General features: G+C 41.3%; 1 protein-coding gene and 1 long non-coding RNA gene across 8 annotated transcripts in view; one reads left to right on the top strand and one right to left on the bottom strand.

Moving 5' to 3' along the window:
* The window catches only part of KMT2E (lysine methyltransferase 2E (inactive)), a 62343-nt gene extending 51618 nt beyond the window's left edge, over window positions 1-10725 (bottom strand). For 2 of the 6 annotated variants that reach the window (XM_027811499.2, XM_014283439.3), the window contains exon 1: window positions 10371-10725. The gene's annotated coding sequence lies outside the window, so the exon portion shown is untranslated. Of the gene's footprint in view, window positions 1-2771; window positions 2832-10370 lie in introns of all 6 variants that reach the window. The other 4 variants (XM_055710941.1, XM_055710944.1, XM_005443465.4 and 1 more) reach the window with 3 other exon arrangements.
* A 1605-nt stretch (window positions 10726-12330) lies between these two features.
* Window positions 12331-25451, top strand: part of LOC114017024 (uncharacterized) — a 66667-nt gene continuing 53546 nt past the window's right edge. Inside the window, exons 1-2 of one of the 2 annotated variants that reach the window (XR_008732333.1) lie at window positions 12331-13604; window positions 14393-15446. This is a non-coding gene — a long non-coding RNA (uncharacterized LOC114017024). Of the gene's footprint in view, window positions 14271-14392; window positions 15447-25451 lie in introns of both variants that reach the window. The other variant, XR_008732332.1, reaches the window with a different exon arrangement.

Below are 25451 nucleotides of genomic sequence, written 5' to 3'. Positions count from 1 at the left end.
CTATCTGTACTCACACAGCACTAAGCTCAAACCAAAACCCCAGCTTTTGTTTGCTCCCAATAGAAAATTCATGCTACTGTGGGTCCCTGTCAGCTCCACAGGATCATTCTGAAGTTAGTAACTAGAGTCTCACATCTCAACAGGGTCTTTCAGGCAAGATGCAAAGACTTCCAAGATCATACTACTGCTTTCAGACCTCTGCTGATTCCTGCTGAACTTGGCATTAGTTGTTGTATTATACAAGTCATCTCAGGTAATACAGATGACCAACAGGTAGCATTCCATCCAATTTCCTTACCACACCAGGAAGAACAGTCTACAAGGTGTGCTGATGCCTTCCTTCCCCTTTAAAAATGCTTTCTTTATAAGGGGAAGTGCATAAAAGCATGTTTGAAGTGCTGGTACTCAATACAGCATGCAGGAACACAGCTATGTATCTTAAAATTGAAACACACCAAGTCTACTACATACATTGGAAAAAGGGAGAAATAGAATTTAGAGGACAAATGCTTAAAAACATCTTTATGCATAAATTGCCATTTACTGAGCATGCAATCAATCTAAACATTCTTCTCCCCCCCCCCCCCCGATTACATCATATGTGTATACACATTTTGCAATCGTTAACAAAAGCAATTCTTGTCATGCCTTCCTTCAGATTTACAGGCCAACAATTTTAACTTGTGGTCATGGGAAACACCGTTCCCACAAAGAAATCCACAAGAGCATACCTAAGAGAAGTTGGTAACACCTATGCTCTGGTACTATTATACAGGAGAAACTTCTAAGTAAAAATGCTGTGTGTTATAGTCCACAAATCCAGTGTGAAAACTGCTGTCCTGACCTACCGTAGAGCCAACAAACTGAGCTTTCCTACTTGGCTTCCCTGCCTACTATTTTCTTTTTTTTACTTTTTTTAAAAAATTTGGTTTTAATTGGAGGAGGGGGTTTACAGGGAGAAGAAAACACTAATAAGATCTTACTAAAAAAAAACCCTATGTGTTTTGGTAAACTTTTGCTTTCCACTACTGCTCTAACCACTCTCATCTTCTCTATACAACAGTTAGGTTATCTGGAGAACTAGGGATACAAACTGACATTTTAATGATATACTCTAGATATCCTTCCAATAGTGTACTACTCTGTGCACACACATGTGTGTATATGCATATATGTATGTATCTACACACAAATCCGGAGTAAATGTATGTAGCATACACATGCGGCATAAAAACATGTATCAAAATAATCTGAGTATTTATGTATTACTGGCTGTTTCTAAGGAGATAACACATCCTTAATCAGACCTAGAAGCAGAATACATGAATAAATGACTAATATTACCCACAAGGAAGTTCCTTCTCTGTTTCCCCCAGCATGCTGCACCATGGTATAGATTTTGCTAAGTGATTAGGAGGGATATCCAACTTCCAAATGTTCATACTGCAACTGCAGTGGTGTAAGTATGCAGGCTTAGAAACATAAACTATGAGTCCAAATTCAGACCTTGGCTACTGTTTGAGGCTCTCTATGGTAACCTAACAGGTAAGTTAGCAGTCTACTTCAAATTTGTGCCAAGACAAAAAAAGGTAATAGGTAAAATAAGACAGAGTAGGCATACTCAAATATAATACACAAATTAGGACTCAGTAATGACTAACTCCTGCAAATCACACAGAAGAAATACCTTACTCAAAGAAATCTGGTTTCCTAAGTGTTTTGAGTTTGTGCCCAAACATTCCCACTGACCTAATATTCTCTATATCCTTCTCATAGCAGTATCTTCCTCCCCATCACAGTATTAACTGGTCCTGGCCTTATAAGCCCCTCAATAACCTCCTATGCCATCCACACTGACCTACACATTGTCAGTAGTCAGGTCGATCTCACCTACTTTTTAGGTGCCCTGCCAACCAGCCAAAAAAAAAAGAAAAAAAAAGTACCTGTTACAGCTGGTTTGGAGTTACACACACAACAGGTAATGGCTAAATCATTACGCTTCCTCTCCCTACTTCTCCCAGCATACTAGTCATAGCTGCCCCTTTCCATCCCCTTTTGGATTTTCATTAAGCTTCAGAAATCTCAAGGATACCAAGTTCCTAACCATCAAATTTTTGGTTTTTAAGTTATCAGTTGTACTGAGAGACACCTAGTGATCATTAGACCAACTTACTTAAGAAACGGTGCTATTACAGCCAAACTACTACCGGGTAAGGCTCCTCCTCCTACTTTGCTTTTAGTCTAGTGCCAAGATAGAGTAAGAACAAGCATGGTGAAATAAGGAGTTCATCAGCATACTTATGAACATTCCAATACAATAAATACGGGGCTTTACATTCAACAAAGACCTCAGGCATGTTTGGAATGACAGCCAAACTTCATGAATTGGTCTCAAGTTTGGGATCTGGAACAAAGAAGAAAAAAACCTGCCTCCTCCATGGTATCCAAGATTCATGTGTAAAAAACTTGAGTTCCTACCATGTATGTATCAGTTCTTCAGTACAGCTCATTATATGCATTACACCAACTCCAGTCATTGGAAAGCAAGCTGCCCTTTTAAGTATAAACCTAGGAACAGTCTGTCAGCCAACCAAGTTTCTGCCACACGGAAGAGGTAGTTTCCACCGGCCATAGGCTATCTTCCCTTTACTATCTGGTCCAAGAGTGCTGCTTTTGCGTATTGCTGAAGAAGTGATAGAAAGCACAGAAAGCGATTTCTCTTCCTCAAATATTTATGCCATCCCGTTAGAACATGGAAGATTTCCCCTTACCTCTTCTCTCTCTTCACTCCTCCTTTTCTTCTCTCAGTGGAAGTTAGACAAAGTATGAGACTAGGAATAGAAAAAGAATGAGTGGTAGAAAGAAATAAAAGTAAATGCACTTACAGAAAGAGTAAAGATTAGCTTATTGAACAGAAATCTATCAAAGAAGCAGTAAGCAGAGTTATAGAGAAAAATACATTTCCAGATTTTGGGTTTTATATTTACAGAAATCAACCCCCAAACCTGAAAATTAACTGCCAATTACTTGATGTCTCTATGTTTACTGAACACCTGCCATACTTCTTAAAATATACCACAAACAAAAAGGCCTATCCATTCAAAAATTACCAATTATTTCAGCTGGAGAATCAAGGAATTCTAAAATACAGGCGTAGCAAATGAAGAAGAGCAAAGAGAAAAAATTACTTTTTGATAGCAGTATTGTTTGTAACTTTAAGTATGCATCAGCTACCTAGCATTACCGTGTTACACTGTATCACTGCAAGACCTAAAATTCCTTTAAATAGGAATTCAAAGGTTAAGGAAACAAATGAAGTAATTCACCAATAAACAGATCTTGGCTTTAAGTCACTTTTTTCTATCAGATGTTTTATTGCAAACTTTTTTCTCCATCTATCAGAAAGTGGTAAATAACTGTTGGTTAAATTTACACAAAATGCCTGTATGCAACTTACCAATTATTCTCCAAGAAAACATTATTCACACCCATTACTTTAAGTCATTATTCTTGACAAACATTTCAAAATACAAAGAGTACTCTCTAAGTTATGTCTGCAACTGTAAGGGTTTATTTATTTTTTTATTAAATTTAACAGTGTGTCATATGGTACTTCTGCCACTGGAAAGTCTAAATTCTAAGGCCCAAAATTCCTCTGGAGAAGTAGTAAGGCTTGGCTGGGGGGGAAAAGCGGAACTGGAGCATCTGGCTACAAATACACATTGGTATTGCCTTCAACTGCCTAAACATTTGGTGGCTTCATGACATCAAATAAAATAGTTTTTTTTTTCTATGCTGCTTAATAAGACTTAGGACTCTACTATAATTATTAGGTACCTGCCACATAAGAAGTATATTCTTTTGACTTATTTGAAGTCTGACATTTCAGCTAAGCAAATTTTTATTTTGTTATGTTTCTACTTAGGTAGATTCCAAAGCCTAGTTCCCCATTTTATCATTTGACTTACATGAACTGTACAGCAGTGCTTCTACTTTTACTTGTAGAAGCAGTTTGTAGACATTCACTTAATTGTTACACTTACGCCCAGGAATCAAAACAAAAGCAAGTCAGAAAGTTGCACCCTTTCAAACAGAGACTTTCTAGCAGTTAGAACTTTTTTACATAATTTTAATCACAGTTCAACCTGGACTGTACTTCTTGGTAACAACCTGGCAGTATTTCAATGCTCTTTACTAAAATTTTGGGAGGAAGAGTGCAAGAAAGGGTGAGGGAACAGATGGAGGGGACTATGTCATGTTCAAGGACAGCCAAAAAGTACAGAAGTTTAAGTATCAAAAGACCTTTCCTACTTTGAAGAAAACAAAAAAACATTTCAATTGCAATTATCTTGCAAAACTATATTGACTGATTTGTATTAAGAAATTTACATTCCATGCATTTGTAACTGTACTTCTGTGCTTTCCAAGGGTATCTCAGTATGTATTCTTAATTGCAAAAACAAAGATATGAAATAGATAATCTTAAAATAAACACAAAAACAATGATGGTCTGCCCAGCAATAGAAGCACAAAACACAGCTTTTAACTTTCAATACTACTGCCACACAGATGCAGGTGGACGCGGGTGGGGGGGGAGCGGGAAGATGCAGTTTGTATTTTATTTGTCTTCCAGTACAGAAGATATGATTGGAAAGAGACAGTGGAGAATGAACAGAATTTAGAAAACACTAGTCATTCATGAAAACCCTGCAATTAAAGACCAAGATTCACATCAAGAGTTTCTACCCCAAGCAAAGAGCAATTAGCTATGTCACTTGGTAAAGCATCTGAGGGAGGAACTTTATCCTTATAACTAGTAAAATAACTACTGTATTGTTTATCACATATATATATTCACATTTCCTTCACAGTTATAGAACAATAGGTTTGGAAACTAAATGAGAGGTATGATCTCTCTATACCTTCCTCAAAAGTTATAAATAAATTGCTGTAATTCTCAGGTCTTCACCTTCAGTTTAAGTAGAATCTACTAAAAACATTGGAAAACTGTCTTTAAACAAATGGTTAAAATAGGATTAGCTGTCTAGACTTGGAATATCATCTGTCTTGTGATACAGTTTTAAACACAGCCCCATTACAACCGTAACAATTAGGAGTTAGCTCATTTTGACTACTCAAGGCAAGTTAAGAGCATCACCCACTGTTAAAGAAAAAAGTATCTTTAGACCTAGTCAAGTAAGGAGACTTAGAGAGTAATGAACACCAAACTGACTAAAATATTTGAAGCTCCTCAGGGTAAGATTCAAACCTGCTGTTCTGTATAAATTTAAAATTCTCACTTCATGAACACAGGATATTAATTTCTATGAATAATACAATAACCAATGGGCAACCAATTATAGGTCCTCCTTCTTAAAATGTACTATAAGGTACAATAGTGTCATTAAAATCCTAGTCTTATCATCTTGTCTTTCAACTTGATGACAACTTATTTTTGAGATAAAGACATAAAGGTGAATGATTAGCTAGACTACAACGGCATAAAACAATACACAAAACTACAAATGAGAATAAAATTTTTAAAAGCTTCTTTAAACCTCAGCTTGCACTACGACATTTTATTATCTACCCCTACTGACAAATGTTAACTTAAAATTAAATTCTAAAACTAGGAACAATACTATTTTGGCATTCCTACACTTAGGTGAGGCTTGCAAAGGACCAGCAGTTCTGTAAATGAGGCTGTTTTACAACCCTGCATCTCCATCTAAGCAGTGTAAGAACTTTCACATGAAAGGAGAGCTAGCACTCTTTCAATAAAATATGCAAAACTAACAAACACATCCTACTTGCACAGATGCACTGTGTGCTATTTCAACATATTCTTCATCTGTACTTTTAAAAATCTTAACTTGAGCAGACACTGTGACTTACCATAGTTCTTAAATATTTTAATTTAAAAAAATAAAGCACTTAAGTATTTTTAAAAATATATATGTTTTACAACAAAACGGTCCTCAAATGTTTACAGATAACCTTCATTATTAAAACCTTTCAACAAACAGCACAGCTTAAAATCTTGGCTGTTTCATTAATACCACATCGAGATTTGTAAGAGGAAAGAAAAATAATCTCAGTGCTTCCCAGTAAGTATATGAAACCTTGACAAGGTTTCTTTTAAATAACTTGTTTGTTATTCCTTAAAGGTAACAACAGTTTTGTCTTTGAACACAACTATAGCAGGGGGGCTTTGTAGTATGAAGACCATCAGCAGAATTTTGAATCCTCAGAAAAATTAGGTTAACTTCTGTGGGTATGATTCTTTGGTTAATAAGAAAATGTGAACACTGATGTAGTTAGAAATATTCATCTTGCACCATTCAAAAAACCCACTACAATTAGCATTTCAAATAATCCAGAATTCGGAATAATAAAAAAAAATCTTTCTTCTTTTCCTTAATCCACATTATACATAAGGTAATTTTTTTTTTAAACCAGAGATGCCTTAACTTCCATTCTTAGCAATAAATCAAAACTACTGTTTGCACAGTGGAAACATTTATGCACTGTACCTGTTCCAAAAACACTGTCCAACAAAATTTGCTTTTGAGATTCACAAATGCTCATTTGTATGGAAGTCACTAGGCCAATAACATAGATGGACTTCTTTAGGATCTCTCTAGAAGTCTGAATTGGTTTTTATATTTTTTATCTTCTCCGCTCTACATCCCCTCATTCAATTTTGTTAGAATGTTAGACAAAAACAGCACAATACTTTCATTAAGCCTTTATTTACATTAATCTATTTAGAACAATGCCACAATTTCACAATTACGTACACCACTCCTTAACTGAGTCCCACAAATAATCCTTAACTTAGGACTTAAATAGACTCACCCAAGTCCACATATAAAATAATTATTAGCATGCACACAAAGAAAGACTGTCCTTAAATCAAACTGAGATCAGGACTAGAGAGACACTACAGCCTTCAGTATGACACCCATTTCTGCATTTCTTATGCTTTCCAACAGAATAAAGAGTTGTGTGCTAAAACTTTACCAAAGACATGAGATAATGCAACTCCTAAAAGTAATCTGAATTTTACTGCTAAGAGAAACTTCCCCTAGATATAGTCTAAAAAGCCTGTATTATTTCCCCTCCGAAATTTCCCAGATGGCAAAAAAGCTCACCCAAAAGGCTAAGTGACAGTTAAGCAGATTTTTTTTCCTTCAGATATGGAAAGCCTGAAGATACATAAACGGTTTTAGAACTACAGTCTACAAATTACAGTGCATTTGTAACACAACGTTTGTAAATCAGAAATGCCTCTTGAAAAAAAAGAAAAAAAAAAGGCAATTCAGATTTCAAATCTTCCCTCTATCAAGAGGTGTTCATTAATCTGTAGGGGACATTTCATTTTTCATGAATATACTTCAACATATCAACATCAATGGAGTTAAATACAAATTTTTCTTTGTAACATTGTCTCCTTAAATCACAAATCTGTTTTTATAAATGGAGAAACTGAGTCACAAAGGCAAAATGACTCACTACAACTCATACATGGGCAACTCCGGAAAATCTCAAAATTCCAGACTCTTCATGCATAAAATTTGTAATCTTTAAGATAAGCTGAAAATTTTGAATATTTCAATCTTTGTGTTTATTTCACACCCACCCACCCTATGTTTTTTGTTAAGTGTACAATTTTTTTTTAATTTTCATCTTGAATCAGATGCCTGCTTGAGAACATGACTGAGGCCATAAAGTTCGACTGCAGAACTGTGTAGCCCTCTAAGTCGTAACGTTAAAAAAATTACTCACAAGAACAGAAGCTTTAAACCTAGAGAACAAAAGGAAAACATTTCCCGAAAGGCCTATACATACATTCTTTCGAATCTTATTCAGGTACTTTTAAATATACAGAGTAAGACATGGTTTATTAAAAATATCAAATCTATATAAATAAGGAAGGTATGATGGAAGCATGCAATACTGGACTATTAACGCATCACTTGGTGGTTGGAATCACTCAGCCTTTGGCCTCAAAACACATGAAAGGCATGCATTAACAACACACTAAATGTTTTACTATCTCATTGTTCAACTTCAGGTATACCTTAAACCATGTATTGGTGCTTCTAAATGCTACCTAAATTAAAATTCTTTAGAGATTGCAGACAGTTTTGCCACTTCAATACCTCACTTTTGATTGTTTAAATCCAGAAGGTTCCAAAGCTATACTAGCACAGGAATTCATACCTCGTTAAACCAAGGACAAGATTAAAGACAGGCATCAAAAACAAAAAAGTGAAAAATTACTATTTTGTTGTTGTTGCTTAAACCACAGAGTCTGTAGCCTCCACAGTTTGTATCAGAGTACACTACACCAACTACCAAATAATAAATCCTTGTGACCTCCCTTCCCCCCACTCAAACATATTTATAGTGGTGATACTAAAAGGTTCATATTTCAATTAGGAAAAAAATTAGAGGTTAGGCACCGCACTTTCCCTCAGTATTTGTATGTGTATCACCACATATACAATTCATACAGCAATATACAAAATAAATTGAAGAAAAAATGTAATACCAAGATCACATGGTGACAGAAGAAATTCCACATCTTAATAAAGTAACAGGTTATAAATTCGCATGCATTATATCTGCAAGTATTAAATTCTTTTAGCATTCTCAAACTATAAATACATGGAATTACTACCCTGATGCCCAGCAGAGGTATTTCCTGGAAGGTGAACTTGATGTTCACAAATGTGATTCCACAAAGAACTTGGCTGTTTTAGTGATCTTTGATAAATATTACCGGGTTTATGTCGTTAATAGGATGGACAGAAGTACAGTACCCATCACAAACGCAGGGGGTTTTCCTAATTATTAAACCGACATACATATTACCTTACAGCAACCTAAACACACCCCTCAAAGAAGCTGCTTGAGTCTGTTGCCTCTTTCCACCCCCCTTTTCCCCGACAAGAGTGGTCTCGTTCACTTGCCTTTCACACACATAACCAATAAAATTAATCAGCTGGAACACAGCATTTTTAAATCGCAGTAAAGTCAAGAGATGTTTTGTACGTTATTTGAAGGGAACAGTCTTTTCATTTAAACATAGTAAGACTCTAATACGCTGCAGACAAACGCACTGCATGGGGTGTGGAGGACCCGAGCTGATTAGATTACCACAACATCAGCCTGAGGCCGCCATTTTTAGAATCTCTAAAGGACAAAAGAGGGAAATTAAAAAATTTGCTCCACATTTTTTGAAAAGTAACTTTAAAAGTATAGTGATAATAATCAATTAATCATGCATTACAAGTACAGCCATGGGTATATCTTGCTTTTCTCTGATCTGAGCCCTGAGTAACAAAAACGTTTCGTTATTATTCCTTTAAGGTACTGTAAATAAACAGACTAAAACATTCCTAAATCTAGATGCAGCACAAAACTTCTGCTTTTAAAGACACGCAGTATGTACCGTTTTAGGGACCTCAGGGCTTTTAGCCACCGCACATTCCCTAATGGCTGAGTATGGGGGAATACAGGACCTTTATAATCAAGCTATATTATGTTTCTCTACCCTATTTAGTACTACACAGTGAACCGTTTGTTTCCCTCCCCCCCCCCATGTCTACAGCAATAGGGTCTACCCCACCGATCTTTATTTATTTGAGAATGAAATATGCCACCCAAGGAACACGAACACTGGCTGCAGAAACTAAAGCAAGAAAGGGATGCACCAATATAACTACTTACACCCTCAAGAAAGGGGGTGGAGAGAATGATCCCCTTTTAAATTGGCACAAACTCTTCAGGACTGCTTTCCGTTCGTCCAGGTTACACCACGAAGCAGAGGTATTAGCAGGGAGGGAGGAAAGGAGGCGGGGGTGTGGAAGGCAGAGAGATTAGGCCTATAACGAGCCATTTTAGTACCACAAAGCAAAAATACACAGGATGGAGGAAAAGAATAGATTTCCCTAAGCTTCATAAAACTCAATACGCAGTCCCAGTAACACACAAACCCCTTCTGAAAACCACCAGTCTAAGGAACTGTACGTTGTCACATAATAGCCCCTTTTGGCTCTTTTTCCAAGCATAATGCATAAATCTGGCGTAACTGCCAAAAAATTCTCCTCAGCTCCTCCAGTTACAGTAACCCGCCATATTCACAAGATATAGCGACAGCCTGCCATTTTTTAACCAAACCCCACAAAAGGAAAAACAAATTCAAGACAACTTAAACAGAATTTAAACGCATTTCAGGGTGGGAAGGAGTTATACTCGCACCGAGGGTAATGAGACGTTCCCGTCGCATTTCACTCCCCTTCTGCCACCCCCCTCCCCACAGCACCCACAGCAGAATACGCTGGTAATAACCGAAGACTCACCTGTAATGGTCACAGGCCAAGCAGCAGGACCCCTCGGCTGAGCCCCTTCTCTATCCCAACCAAAACAATGCAACAGCCCCACTGCGGATATTCCTACCCTAGGCAGGACTCAACCCTCAGCAGGCTTCTGGTAAAAGAAAGAAAAGGGAAAGAAAGGAAAGAAGACCCCCCCCTCCCCCCAAACCTAACTCAGCGCGCAGAACCCTACAAGGACCAGCTCGGAAGCGCCTTTGCCTTGGGACCTATGTACAAACCCCGCTGCCACCGCTGCTCCCGTGTCTCCCTCCTTTCAGCCTCCTACGCTCCCTTCTATGTCACTGCCTCTCTCTGGGAAAATGGCGTCCGCTCTCCCCTCCCTCCCACTGCACGGGGCTCACCCGCCCCGCCTGGCAGGGGCAGGGTTACCAAGGCGAAGCCAAACAGCCGCCATTTTGCTTACGGGCTGGGAGCGCAGTCTGCGCCCGCCGAGCCCTCAGTGTCCATTTTGCAACAGCGCTTTGCACGTTACACTGAACGGCTCGGGTCTGGGCGCGGCCGAGACACCAGACTGCGGCAGGGGCTGGACAGGGGGGCTGTGAGGAGGTGTGGAGAGAAGTAGGGCAGCGGAGGAGGGGCGGCTGCAGCTGGGGCTGCTGCCGGGGGCGATGCGCAGCCCCGGAGGCGCAGACCGCGGGGGAGGGGCAGGGGCTCCGTCCCAGGCTGTTGCGGGACCAAACGCGGGCGGGAGGATGTCTGACTCAGAACTGCATCCTCTGAGGCAAACACGCCAAAATTCCCTCCCCGGCTGCCCCCCCCGCCGCCTCGGCCTCCTCCCCGCGGCCGGCGTTACTCTCAGCATACCTGTTCTTTATGAATCTCAGCCTGAGGGATAAATTTTTGCCACAAAGCAGGCAAAAAAAGCCGGGTAGACCCGCCGGGTCTAGCACAAGCAGAGGACCTTACTTGAGGGGCGGGGAAGAAACGGGAGTGGGAGCTGTGCCTGAGACCCGTTCAGGGCAACGTGGAGGTTTTGACTGAACCTCTGCTGCCAGTAAGGCACTCGAGGCTGAGAAGCTTCCCCAAGGCGTTTTAGGGCTCGTATAAGGCAAGTGGGAGACAGCGTTTTTTCTTAAAGCGAGTGGGACAGCACTAACTGAAGGCGTTTCTTTTCTGCCGGGAACGAGACGAGCAGTGAACGAGCTCCTCTTAGTTTAGAAGAACTAAAGGGAGTTTCCCCTTTAGGGAACGGCACTTGGGGAGCAGGTACGGTCTGCTTTTGTCCGGACCAGCGGGAGCTGGCAAAGCTCGCGCAGTGTTTCAAGGCAGACGCAGCCTCTGCCGTTTGTACCGGCCTCCTCTTCCTTCCACCATGTCCCCTCCCAGCTCCTGCTCAGCCCGCACACCGCCCTGCCTCCCCTGCCCGGCTTCAGCCCCTCCAGCGATATGGCTGATTGAGGGAGGGGAGGCGGCGGCTGGGGTTTCATTCGACGCCCACCAGGGGCTGAGCGAGCCTCCTTCAGTGCGCAAACTCGGGGCACCAGATAAAAGCTGGGCTGGCAGCTCTTACCCTGCCTCGATGGAGCCGCCACAATCGGGTGACCGGAGAAGCAGTTAGCAGCAGCGCCATAGACTAGCGTCCCCCACACCTTGGGCAGAGAGAGTTTGGGGCTCTAAAGAGCTGCTGCTGCGGCAGGAGGGAGCCGAGGTGAAGGGAATCCGCTAGCTGGTTGGACGCAGAGGAGGCGGCTGTAACGGGGCATTGAGTCTGAGGGAGGAGGGGGGCGATTAAACGTCTTGTGACCACGGCGGAGTCTATGGGTATTTTTTCCTGTCTAACTCTTCTGTGCGTGTGTCTCTTGTTTCTTTCTCTCTCTCCTTAGGGCGCTTGGCTGGGGCTGCTCGCTCGGGTTCTGCCTGTTATTGCGCGAAATGGCGGCTGCCGTCTTGGTGGGTTTGGTTGTCGGTTTTTTGTGTAGGTTTTTTTTTTTTTTTTTTCTTCCCCTCCTATTCCCCTCCCCCCACTTGTGCCTTGGCTGCGGCCCCGCAACGAACCGCGGCGGCGACTGAGTCAGGAGGGGGGAGGGAGCTGCGCGGGAGCCAATAGCCGGGCTGGCCGGGCTTGCCCGGCGCGCCCTGATTGGCTGACGCTGACATCATCCTGCAGCAGGGGCAGCCGCAGCTGGGCTGGGTTGGGGAGCTGCCGGGGGAGGCTGGTGCAAAGGGAGAAAACGGGCGCCATGATCCCAGCGAGAGGGAGGACTTCACGGGCGGGGGATCCTTGAAGAGTCGGTGAAAAGGAAAGCAGGACCAGGCCTTGGCTTCTCCTTCCCAAACAGTGCCGGGGTTGTGAGGAGAGGAGCGGGAGAAGAGCAACTCGTGCTTGCTTTTGTAACTGCGTCAGTACAAGATGGCGCAGGGTCTCCCTGGAGAGGGAAGGGAGTTGCACGTCCGCCGGAGGTCATGTGACCGCGTTGCATTCTTGTGGGGTTTGGCTGCAGACCAAGCTGGCTGAGGCGGCGGCGGCGGCCCGGGAGAGTCCGTGCTTCCCACCCCCTCCTCCCCGCACTGTGCCGTCGGTGCCGCGTTGGTTCCCATTTCCCTTCCCCCATTAACCTTCTGCACGAGGGTGTAGCTGCCGCCGAGGAAGGTTCTCGCTTCTTTCCTCATTCTCCACCCCTCTCCAGGGTGTAGCTGCTCTCGGGGGAAGCTTTCCATTCCGCCCCCTCTTTGCGTAAGGCTTTACCCATCGCAAGGGAAAGTTCCCCCGGGCGCCCACTCGCTCCGCCCGAGCGTGGGAGCAGGCGGTGCGCGGCTCTGCGCCGGGCCCCCGCGGCGGCCGGCCCTACTAACGTAAATGCCACCCGCTCTCGCTCGGCTTCCCCTCCTCGTGTACGAGAGCCCTGTTACCTGTAAGTTAGGTTCCCCGGAATTGTGCAAAGAGTCGGTTTCGGCGATGTTTAAATGACCTCATTAAAACAGCTGGCGAAAACGTACAGGCTTATGCGGAGTTGCTCTGATGAGGAGGTCGTCGCCTTTCTAGTGTTGTTTTGCCGGGGTGGGGGGCCGGAGGGAAAAATCTGGAAGCTATTAATAATTTTATTCTATTTGAACAGAGCTTCGTTACGGAAAAATGGATCGATATGCTTTTATTTGTACGTTGTTGGATCCTGTTGTAGGGCTTGAGCAGCTTTTCTGTGGGGTAACGTGTGTATGACAAGGTTAGGCCGCGGGTGGCCTGTGTCTTAACACCACGATGTAAGTATATATACGTGGTACAAATGAAAACTATGGGATGTGAATATGGTGAATATGCCCCGATGTCTTTCAGAGGTTCATTGGAAAATGAATTTGTCACACAGGTCTGGGTAGGCTTGGAAGCTTGGCAGATACATTCTCTGGGTTTTTTTTTATTTCAGTCTTCTGTTACGGGGAAGTGAAAAATGTGTATTTTCCAATCCTAACGCTTTTTTGTTTTCTTCAAGGACTGCAACTGGTGTTACTGTTTGGGTGGGGTTCTCGTGTTTTCAGAGCAATTCAGTGCTAGTTCACATGTTCTTGTGTGGCAGGGTGTAAATTTAGCCTCTGCATCTTACCCAACGAACAAATTAACAGTTAAAATTGCTGATGCTTTAAGTGTGATGGCTTGTTCCATTTAGAAGTTTCGTAACACACTGTTCTTAGTCTGTTCCCAGAGAGATGTGAATATTTTTTTCTTCTCCCCCCACAGTGGTGACCTGGTGGGGAATAAAACTTGAGTATTTGGTGAATATGTTGTGTGAGAACTACTGGAATGAAAGTAACTGGGTATATGACTAATATAGAAGATTCCTATATAATCGACGCTACTTAATATGTGTTACATAAGTAATATGGTGGGGTGGAGTCATTACATAAGAACTGACTGGGGACTTGGGAACTACTGTAAGTAGTCCATATTGGTTGCAGATACAGCCTGCAGGGCATCTGTGTGGTTGGGGGGGAGCAGAGAGGGGTAGAAGAACAGGATTGGAAGCATCTAATAGTGCTACATTTTTCCCTTGTAGGTTATATAAAGGATACCAGGAAAGAAATGGAGGAGATGCTAATTAAGGATGACACAGTGTGGAGTTATTGAAAGTTTGGAGTCTCATGTGAGCCTAGCTTTTAGGATATAAGCTCTGCTTCCCAAAAGAACAGGATCCCCCCCTGCCTCCCCCTGGCTTTTGGAGTGTCACATGGTGGCTGTCAGCTGAGTATCACACCAACCAATTTTCTTCTGTGCAGACTACTATAGAGAGCAGGATTCTTGAGTCCAACAGGTCGTGAGTTACTGGAAATGGTGTTAGAAGGAGGCAGTTGGTTTGGTGACCAAACATTTAAGTGACTGGATTATTGATTCTTTTTGTGTAGGCATAGTATGACACAAAGTAAATAAATACTCCCTTTGTAATGGAAGCTTCCAGAGTGGCTTTCAGCGTACAATGGTTCTTTTGATACAGATCAGATTTATTTGGGACCTGATGTTGTAAATAATTCCTTGAAGATGTGTTAAATGAAGAATGTTAGTTCAAACTAAAGATCTGGAAAAAAACATTCCTATTTTATTAGTACTTGCATTTAGGCATGTATTATACAAAATGGGGAGTAGTTGCCTACCTCCCTACAGGGGAGCAGTTCAAATGCTTATGTTACAGAGTAGTTTATATATAATACCTGGAAATCAGAAGCTTAACTGTGACAGCTAGAGCTTTTAATTCTTAAAGCACCCTTTTAGGTAGTTCATGTTAATACTATTTTTTTTCTTGAAAACCAAGTGACCTGCTGTAGAAGTTCTCTGTGTAAGTGGTAGCTTATTGCAGCAGCACTTGAGTTGTCTCTGATTTTATGAAGCTGTAGCAATGAAGGCAAGTTTTAATGAGCACGTAATACTTTATTGTTTGCCTGTTCAAGATTGTTTTACTAGCTGTTCTCAGGGAAGCGGTTACCTTCAAAGAAGCAGTAGTTGCAGCAGTGTTGTAGTGCAGTCTCAAACAATGTCTGATGCATTCTGAATTAGTTCTGCTGCAGGAGATGAGTGAAAAAACAAACGGGCTAACTACTTTGAGACAGAAACTTCACGTAAGGGGATTTGTCCAGAGGCCGGTCTGGTGCAGACTATGCCTTCATCTAGAAGGCGGGGGGAAGGAAAGGAGCTGTAGGAGAGGGAGACTGGGTAAAAACCAGGCAGGTAGCTTGTTTTTATGGTAGATACCACAGAGAGAAACAATTTCTACTGAACTATAATTCTTTCCTTTTAATAAGGGTACTTCAATTGGCTGAATGTTCTCCAGCAGTTAGACTTGTGGTTTTAACCTGCCGTGATGGCCTGTCTGTGCATGTGGTCTGTGCCTATGCTAAGACCTGTTATTTAAACACTGTTGTTTACCTTCAGCCTTATGAAGGGACTGACAGGAGTTCAAGGGTATTCAGGGGAGAAAGGAGGGTGATACGAACAGTGTAATAGATCTGAGTATGCATTAATGCCATAGTTTAAACAGTTGAGGTGGTAGCTCATGCTGAAAGATGATCCTGCACCTATTCCTAGCTGTTCATTCTTGCTGTGGCACCACACCTTTTTTAATGGTGTGTGGGATCACATGGGAAGAGAAGAATGGATCTAGCATAAGCATAGTTGTAATGGATGGTTTTCTAATGTGAATGTTCATTATGTGGCTTCACAAGCACTCCTGCTTGAACAGGAGTAGGAAGAAGCACCTGCAGGGAGAATGGAGGTGTGCAGGTTTTAACCTTTAGTGAAATTAGGTGTGCATTTTCTCAGCAGAGATGCAGTTCTTAGGGAATTTTGAGAGGCAACTCTTAAGGCACTTGGCTAGTGCAGCCAAAATTGCTGCTTAAGGAGTCCAGCACTGAAAGTTTGAAACTTAATTTAAGAGTATGTAAGGCACCGCTAGATTAACCTACAGTTGTACGTGGCAAGATCACTTCATATTCACTGAAATACTAGCCTACAAAAAGAAGTGAAACGCTGTTTCTTCTCAACTGTAGCCTAGTTAAGTGTTCACAGGATTTTGGACTTCAAGGAGCTTATTTTATTGGAACAGGGTAAGACTTGAATAGGCTGGCTTCTTCCAGAAGTGGCTGATAATGTAGCAATTGGGGGGTATTGAGTGAATAATTACTTTTACTTCATGAGTTCTGAGCTAATCTTAAGATAAAATAAAACAAAAAACCAAAAAACAACCACCTTTGGGCACAGTGGTCACTAGTCAAATGAATATGCATTATTTGCATGTAGTATAAGAGCAGGTGCAGTGACTGATTAATTTATCCACCTGGATGTGTAAAGGCTGTTCAAGGCTTGAGCAGCAGGACAGGACAGGAACTTCCTTTGCACAGTACTTCAGCCTTTGTGTTATGAGTAGCTTCTCTGGAAAAGTTTGAACTAGTAAGGTTTTTCTCCAGAAGGAGAACAAGTTATTGGCTGGTTCTACAATTCTTAACAGTTGAGTTCCTCACTTATAGGAGCAAGTTTAAAGCTGTTGTGTGCCCTACTAATCCCAGGATTAGTGGGAATTTGCACCAAGTCCAGCTCACTGGTATGACCTTTGTGTAGTGAAGTGGGGCAGTGGTTTGTTTTCTCCGTCTAGCATGACCTTGTTTTTTGAAGTAGAGTCTCTGAACTTCTGGCTACTTTGAAGAGCAGCATTAAGCTGTGTAGTTACTCTCCTAAGTGAGGTAATACTGTGACTGACTTGATCGTAATACACCACTAGCCCTGAAGGCCTGTCAATAACAGTTCTTTGATGAAGATGCTGGAAATAACTGGCAGGTGAATGGTTCCTCCATCAGTGCTAAGATGCAGACAAATGGTGGTTCTTGAGGATCTCCAGGAAGAAAATGGGGAGAAATAATTCTAGTTTGAGAGTTGTGCTGTGTCAGAGTCAGGAAGTTACTGAATTGTGGGCTCCAGCATCCTGGAATGGCAGCTGGAGGTGGTCCTGCTACAGAGAAAACAGGTAGTTGTGTTGCTTGTAAGCTTGGAAACAAAAAACACCTTCAGCTGCTCTGTTTGTGTGGTTATTAAGGAACCTCTTTTGTCCAGCGCTTATCTGTGCTGAAACTTACTGTTGTGACTTGTCTGGAGGGAGCTTTTTAATGGAGTAGGGAACAATCACAGGCTCAACAAATAACCACAGGAGTTCAGAAAATTTAAGTATGGGAGCACTGTCTGGTGGTTTGTTAATGATGCGCAGTCATACGGTAGTTTGTACTTAAAAGTAGAAGTGCAGTTTTGAGTGCAGTAGTGTTTCCTGTCTTGAAAGGCTTCACTGCCGTAGTCCTCAATGTGGCGTATTAGGGCTCAAACAGTTTCAGAAATCTGGCAATAGAATGGTATACCCGGAATGGGTAGCTTTCTGACATTGAGTACCGCTGGCAACAATAACGGGTTTGTTTGCTGCAAACTTCGGTAGATTGGTAACTAATGAAGCTTTGTATTAGTGGAGTTCAGTTCTTAGTATCTGATCGACAGAAATTAGTACCTGCCTTTCTGTCCTGTTGGTTGTCACAAGTACAGATCTTTGATAGCTGCTCAATCCAGTGCAGTATAGCAGTACAGTTGCTATAGACCAACCAGATACAAGTTCACAACTACCCTGTGTGGTAGGTCTGGGTGTGTCAAAATTAGTGGGGAGGGCACAAGCAGAACTTCAGCTGAAGAGCTGTCACTAATTCCTGGGCTAAACTCCCTCTTTTCCTTGCTTCCCATGTCCCTGCCTTTCCTTATCAGGTTGGATGATTGTCATGTGATTCCCCAAATTTATGTGAAGTTTGAAACAACAACAAAACAACCCCAAAACTGGAGGTGCAGAGCTGTGCTGCTTTATTAGTGCAGGCAGAGCAATCCCCTGAAGAGACTGTGAGACTGTAGCTAGTTGTGAGACTGAGATAGTAATTTAGCCTCTAACCTAAGGGGTCTTTTACCAGCTTTATTCCCTAGTAAGTGCTAAACTGTAACGGTTGTGCTGCTTCATTTTGGGTCATGGTGTTTGTGACCCAGTGTTGCTGGGCTGATGATAAGTTGCTTGATGTAGTTCTGTTTGCTGAGACATGGTTAGTTGTCTCAAATTCCATCTAGAAGAACTATGGGCTTTCTAATTAGAAAACTTTATAAGAGCATGTTAATGTCATCGTCATAGCTATCCTGATTTACAAGCCTACTTTTCTCAAAATGAAACTATTGCTTTTATCAGAGGGTTGCTGCACTTTGAATTCATCTCCAAAGCTGTGTTCTGTTACCCCAGCATTCATATGCTGGAGCAAGCTCATAAGCTTATAAAGGCATGCTGGGCAGCTGTCAGATCCTATTTTTAAACTGTTTCTGAGAAACACTTCTGTCTCCTATCTCTGCACAAGCATAGGGAAGACTATACTTTTATGTAGGAGCCACAGTGTCTGGGTACAGCTAACAGCAATTTTTGAACTTGTCTCCTCTTCAGAGATAGTGAAGTTGAATCTGCACTGACTTCTCCTGGGGAGGGGAAATGACTAGGAAGTAGCAGCAGTCGGCTATTGAGTCCTTAGCTTGATAGACCATAAAAGATACAGGTCTGTGGTGCTTGACAGACTAGTCACTTTAATAGGAATCCTGATTGCTAGTGTGAAAGCATCTGCTTTGTTTCACTTGATGGAGTACAAGAAGAGTTGAGAGCTGGAATGCTTTGATATCTCTCCTGGTGTATCTTAAGCATAGTGCCTTTGTTTAATGACTTGCTACTGATTTGCAGTAACCTATTTACTACAATTGTGTGATTTATTTTTTTCCCCACGAATTTCCACTGACATTGGAAGGTTGCACAAAAATGCAGCTGGGTTCTGTATGTAAGTAGGACTAGTATTTTAAGGCTTTTTGTTCATGTGTTCAAGATCACGCGCTTCAGACTAGGCCTGAAATACAAACACTGAATATGGGTGTTAACGTACTCTTGCTATACTAGGGAGAGAATTCCAAAACTGAAGGACTGCTTCAGAGAATATATATTATGTAGCTTTGGGCAAAAGTAAAGAATACTAATGAAGTTTTTAGACTTGGTTTTGTTTGTCTTTTAAAACTGACAGGCAGGGATATTTCAAACTGGGCTAAGTACTGTGAATAGGAAGAAAAAAATTGTGCTGCTGTATGATGAATTGTACAGTGAAAAATCAGCATACGTCTTAGCTTTTTCAAGAGACTGACTGACTCCTGAACCACTGCAGTTGCTAGTGTAGACCTAATCAATGGGAGGGAATCATTGTTTCAAAGCATTATTGGGACTGTACCCTGAAGGCTGTGGCTAAGGCTGTGCTACTTGTATGAGTTGGCATAGCAGGGTCTTTTGGGTTTTTTTGTGTGATGTTTTTTCCTAGAACAGGCACGCTGCTCCTCTGTGCTTTCCTGCAGATTGTGCATTACAGATACTGTCCTTGGAAGTGCAGCTGTTAGCCAAATTGGTTTGTGTTCTGTTTCAGTGGTATGACTGCTTAATAATACTATTCCCATTTAAATAAATTGGCGTAGTTAACAGATACCAAGGCAAAGAGCAGCTATCTAAATTTTGCTTTGTAGGCCAAGTGTTAGTGCTTACATGAGGGGGGAGAACTTAGTATTGGACCTGTTGTAACTCCATCCTACAGTTACCAAAGCAAGGTAATCCCTTTGAAGGGTATGATACCTTCTGCACTTGATCTCTTGTTTAAGTCTGTTTGCTTAAACACACCCTTTAATTTCAATAGTGCAGTGATACTACAACATGTTCTAGAACTGTTTCCTTGTTTAAAACAAAAAAAAAAAAAAAACTTAACTCCACACACTTCTGTAACCTAGCAGGAACACTAATACACTTGTGTCCTCTTCTGTTCAGTTTGATGGCTCTGCCTTTACCTTGTCTGATCAGAACTATAGGTTTATGTCTTAAATGTCACATGTGACTAGTCCTCAGTTCTTTTAATGTATTTTGTAAATGGCATTTCACAAGTAGGCAGAGATTGAGCAGTCTACAAATGCTGCTATCTCAAGTGACTTGCTGGAAGGTGCTTGTGCATGTCTGTAGATGCTGCATAAAGCTTGGATTTTTTTTCATGTAGACAGCTGATGTATTTAAGAGGAAGTATCTTGCTCTGGGTGCCTCCTCTTCTTGCTTGAATGTTCTTGAGCAACAATTACATGTTGATTGCACTCAGTACAAGTAAACTCTACATCCTGTTTAGAACAGGATGTACATATTAACAAGTGTAAAACATCTGTTGCATCTTTCTAGAAATAGCATGTTGCAGTCCTGGATATTTCAGCTTCACAGCTGCTCAAAAGCCATTCTGTATTTCAAATCTGAAGTGTTTAAGGGATGTCTGAAGTAACAGTTTAAAACAGGTAGTGGGTTTTTCTTACATGATGCAAGAATAAGTATTGCTTTGGGATTGGTACTCTTTACCGTTCTGCATCATCAGTCCCCACTACAGTAGTAAGCCATAAAAGAGCAAAAAGAAAACTGAACTGGGTGACCAAAAAGGTAGGTCCAGTAGACCTTTTTTTTTCTTTTATGTGATTATCTAAGGTTCTTGGTAGAATCTGAATTTTGGACATTCCAAGTTGTGTGCACTGGAGTGAAGGAAAGATTTCTTTACAGCTTAGAAACACTTTTACTGTAGCTCATAAGCCAAAATCTTGTAAGTGTCATATGGAAAATAAAGATGAGATGCTTTGTTAAACACATTTGCTTTTCCCTTACACAAGTGTTAATGTAAGCTTTGATTTTTTTAAAAAATAGTTTTTTGAGCCCCATTAAGCAGGAGCATGTCTGACTTGGAATAGCTTTTTTGAAATTCCCTCAGTATCAAATACTTAATGCTCAACTGAAAATGGTCGAAGGGGACTCCTGGCCTTTCTAACTGTGGCAAGAAAAAGTGTTAAATACATTCTTGTGTAAACAAACTTCATAACGTACCTGAGATCCATTTAGTCTGTTTCAATAACTGTTCTTCAGTATATGTGAACTAAACCAGTCAAAACACAGAATATCAATATATGTGAATGACCATGCTTGCAATTACAGGTGACCAAAGGGGGGATGATTGAGGCCTCCAGAAGTAACTGTAGATCTTCAGGGTCAGGGATCAAGGAATAGATGGCTTGAAGCAAAGGGTGTATTCTGGATGTGAACTGGAGGATGGTTCCTAGATAAGTATTCTCATCAGCATTTGCAGGTTTTCTAAGCTGTTCTTCACTTAAAAAAAAAAAAAAAAGTTGGGGGGGGGGGGCGGGGCGGGGAATCCTGAATCAAGTACATTATCATGAGAGGTCCTGCCCCTAGCTGCAGCAAAAGGATGGACTGTGAGAAGGAAACCTGACTGAAATTTGGCTGTCTTGGTTGGAAAATAAGCAGGCCTAACCTGTAGTTCTTGAATAGCAGACAACTTCTAAGTAGCTCAAGGTTATGTCTAGGGTAGATCATAGAAATGATGAAAACAGAGGCATATTTAACTGCAGAGTTCTGAAAGACCACTTTAGAGGGGGATCTTCTGTATGTGAATAACATCCCTATTTCAAGCACTTGTAGGATGCAGCACATGGTTGTGAGCCTAGTTTTTTTTCCATTCATTTTATGGAGCTTGTGGAGGGAAACACAGATTGGACTTATATTTAACTATAACTTCCTTCCTGTTGGGAACTCATGTCTGATACATTACGGATTTCTGGCCATGTGGTATATACTTTGGTTTCCTGCCCATATATGAAATTTGAGTAAGCTTTGGAGTCGCCAGGGGGAGAGGGTCGCTGGAAGCCATCTTATTGTGGGATTAGACCAGGGGTTCTCAAACTACGGCCCGCGGGCTGGATACAGCCCCCCAGGGTCTTCAATCCAGCCCCCAGTATTTACAGAACTGCCACCCCCATCCCCCTGCCAGGGGCTGGGGGGGGAAACCAAGCAGCCGCAGATGACTGCCTGCCACTGCATCTGTGTGCCGGCCCCCTGGTTAAAAAGTTTGAGGACCCCTTGATTAGAAAGTCAATCATTGACTCCTTCCCTAGCTTTCTGGGTGAGTACAGCTAGGTGTACTATGCTATTATCATGGTCAGTGGGTAGTATGTATAAGCTAACAGTATAGCATGCGAGACCCATTTAAGCTTTTTCACCCTCAAACTTAAGGACTCTTACTTTCAAAACTCAACATGGTTTTGCTATATCTGAATGGCACCCTGTTATTTCTAAACATTGAAAGAAAATGACTGGGCTTGGAGGCTAGCTTGAAGAATAGCAATTTTATACCTAAATTTCCACCTGCCTACTAGAATTCTCCAAAATCAGCTCACAGGTTTCCTATGCAATAAATGGATATTGTGAAGTACATAAAGAAGCTGTGGAAGCAAGCTGCAGAGTGAGGAAGACTGCTCAAGAATGGGCAGCACAGCAAAGAAGGTGCTAATCTTTATCTGCCTTTCACTTTTAATCCTCTTTTGAAACTTAACATTCATGCCAGATCTCCTTTTGTAGCTTTCTGAAAGAAGAGGTTCTGACCACCAAATTGGTAGTCTTGTTAAAATGCAGGAGAAATGAAATGAAGTTGTCTGTAAGGATGCCTCCAACGTCCTGCAGATGCTTTGTATGATTTAAATTTGTGTGGCATAAATAAATCTCACAGTTTTTTTACAATTCTCAATTACTAGGAATTTAGGTGTTTATAGGTGGAAGTAGAAAGAACATGATTTATTATACTGTCATGGAAAATCTGTCTAATGGCAGCTGGCTCTATGTATTAGTTTTCTAACTTTTGTGTAACGTATGTGATCTTCTAGCTTATTTACCCATGCTGTTTGTACTAACCAGGTTATCTCCAGTACATTGTACTCAGCTTTATGAATATTGAGGTGTTTGTTTCTTTTGTTTCCTAATGTGAAAGAGAAACTGTTAAATGTGCTGTTTTTTCATGATGGAACAAGAGGCGCTTGAAGGGGGAAGCTAGTTGCTTGAGTTGACAATGGTCTTGTAGCTTGTAGTTGTTACTTAACGGACTTCTAAGATAATGGCAGGGGGAAAAAAAAGCTGTAGTTTAAAACAACAGCTGGCAACAGGCTAATGTCTACCCTCAGAAAAGTAAACTTTCCTGCCACAATCTCCTGATCTGTTTGGATAATGATAAAAAGATACTGGGCAAAAACCAAGAGTTCTGTGACTGTTTGCCCAGAGTATAAATATTTCAGGCTTTATTGAGTGCTTGTGTGGCTTAAACGTTGCAGCAATACTGTCTTGATTATTTTTAGGTTTGGGGAGCAGGAAGAGTTCTTGTTTCCTGTCTTCCCCTCCCCCCAGAATTTTGGGTATCTTTGGCAAGGGTAAGAAAAGTAGTAACCCTGATCTGCTGATCTGGTTTATGAGCTCCAATTGAACAAGGTCATTATGCTTGGTAACCCCCACCCCCCGCAGCCTTTGAGGGTTGGGGTGTGTAGTACTGTAGTTAACATTTTACTACTCTGACAGCATTATTTTTTTTTTCCCCACAACACAAAGGCATCAAGCCTCTCGACTGAAAGAAGAATGCAGCTGTTACTTGTATATGGATAATCCTGAAACATGGCTATTAAAGCTGGTAGAATTACTTCTCTAGTTGCTGTCATGGGAACTTTGATGGTATGCAAAGCATGACTTAACACGAGAAATCAGTGAAACCGAATACTCTAGTGCCTCTTAGTCATTATAACATGAATATATTTAGGTAATAATTATTAATGTCTTCACATTAGCTGCCACTTCTCTTCTTATCCATAGGTACAAATTACTTGTTGTGGTAGGTTTGGTATGTATCCATACTATAAAGCAAAGGAATGTAATAACTTGGTAAGAGTACCTGTCTATTTAGAGCTATGCCAGACTGCTGCCACTTAACAAAATAGAAAGACCCAAAAAAACCCCCACCCAAACCCAGACAAACCCTAAATTGCTACCTTGGTCCACAGAGGCATAAAGAGATTCATAGCAGTGCTTTGGATTTTCTTCTAAGGAAGAAATGCGAAAAAATGCATATGGTCCTGGTTACTGGTACTGTAAAAATTGTGTAAGACCAGTTTTCTTGTTGCATGAGTTTACTGGCAGCAGTATACAGGTGCTGAATTTGTGAAGAAAAGCATCTGGGGCTATTATGTGGGTCTCACTATATTTGCAATCAATGTTCATATACCCTTAGTGTAAGTAATCTTTCTTCCTGTCAAAAATCAGTCTGCAGCAATCCACTTAAAAGTATGAAGCTTCTTGGCACTGTGAAGCGAGTGCAGAACAGGCCTAGAATCACTCAGGCAAAAAGCAGATAAATACTAGTTTTGGCATGCAGAAGTGTCCCCATGTGTGGAGCAAAGATAGAAACAGCAGGCTTGTCCTAGCATGCTCTTCCAGCAGCTACACAGACATGTCACTACAGTGTAGAACTGTGCTTTTCCTCCAGTATTCTATGTAAACGTTCCACATGTTTAGCAATGGGGGTCATGCTCTGGGGATGTTCGTTTGCAATTTTGTCTGGGGTTTTGTTTCATTTAAAGTTAAGATTTTAGAAATCTGAACAGATCTCAGCTGCTTACTGGGATTCTTCCTGCTGAAGCAAAATTCATGCTGGTATTAGCTGCTTTGGAAAACTATGCATGAAAGGATACTGTTTGAGAATACAATTTTGAAAATCTTGAGCTTTGGGAGAAAAAAAATGGAGTGTCTGACAGAGACTTGCAACCTCTTGCATCACTACTGAGGCCCAGACAGTAAAACCTTAATCCCCTGATGTCTGAATCATGGTCATTCAGTTCAAAAGACATAGCAGTATGGTCACTTGACTAGTGAGAAAGTTTAGCATTTCCATTTGCTGTCAAATACTTTTTTTTATTTTGTAGATAAAAATCAAGATTTTTGCTGCTAGTGAAACTTATTTAAACTTGGTAACTCTGCAGGCTTCTATGGTTTGCTTTGCAGCTTCATCCAAAGCATTCTCATTTTCTTACAGTAATGTAATATGAAACTAGTAATAAACTTAACTGAGTGCTTAGGTAGTTAGGGGTAGTTCTACAAATCTCCATCAAAAGATAAAAAGGAACCATTTGTAGCTGAACGG

The sequence above is a fragment of the Falco cherrug genome, chromosome 5 (assembly GCF_023634085.1).
Source record: "Falco cherrug isolate bFalChe1 chromosome 5, bFalChe1.pri, whole genome shotgun sequence".
Taxonomy (NCBI): Eukaryota; Metazoa; Chordata; class Aves; order Falconiformes; family Falconidae; genus Falco; species Falco cherrug.
This window is presented reverse-complemented; position numbering and strand designations above follow the sequence as displayed.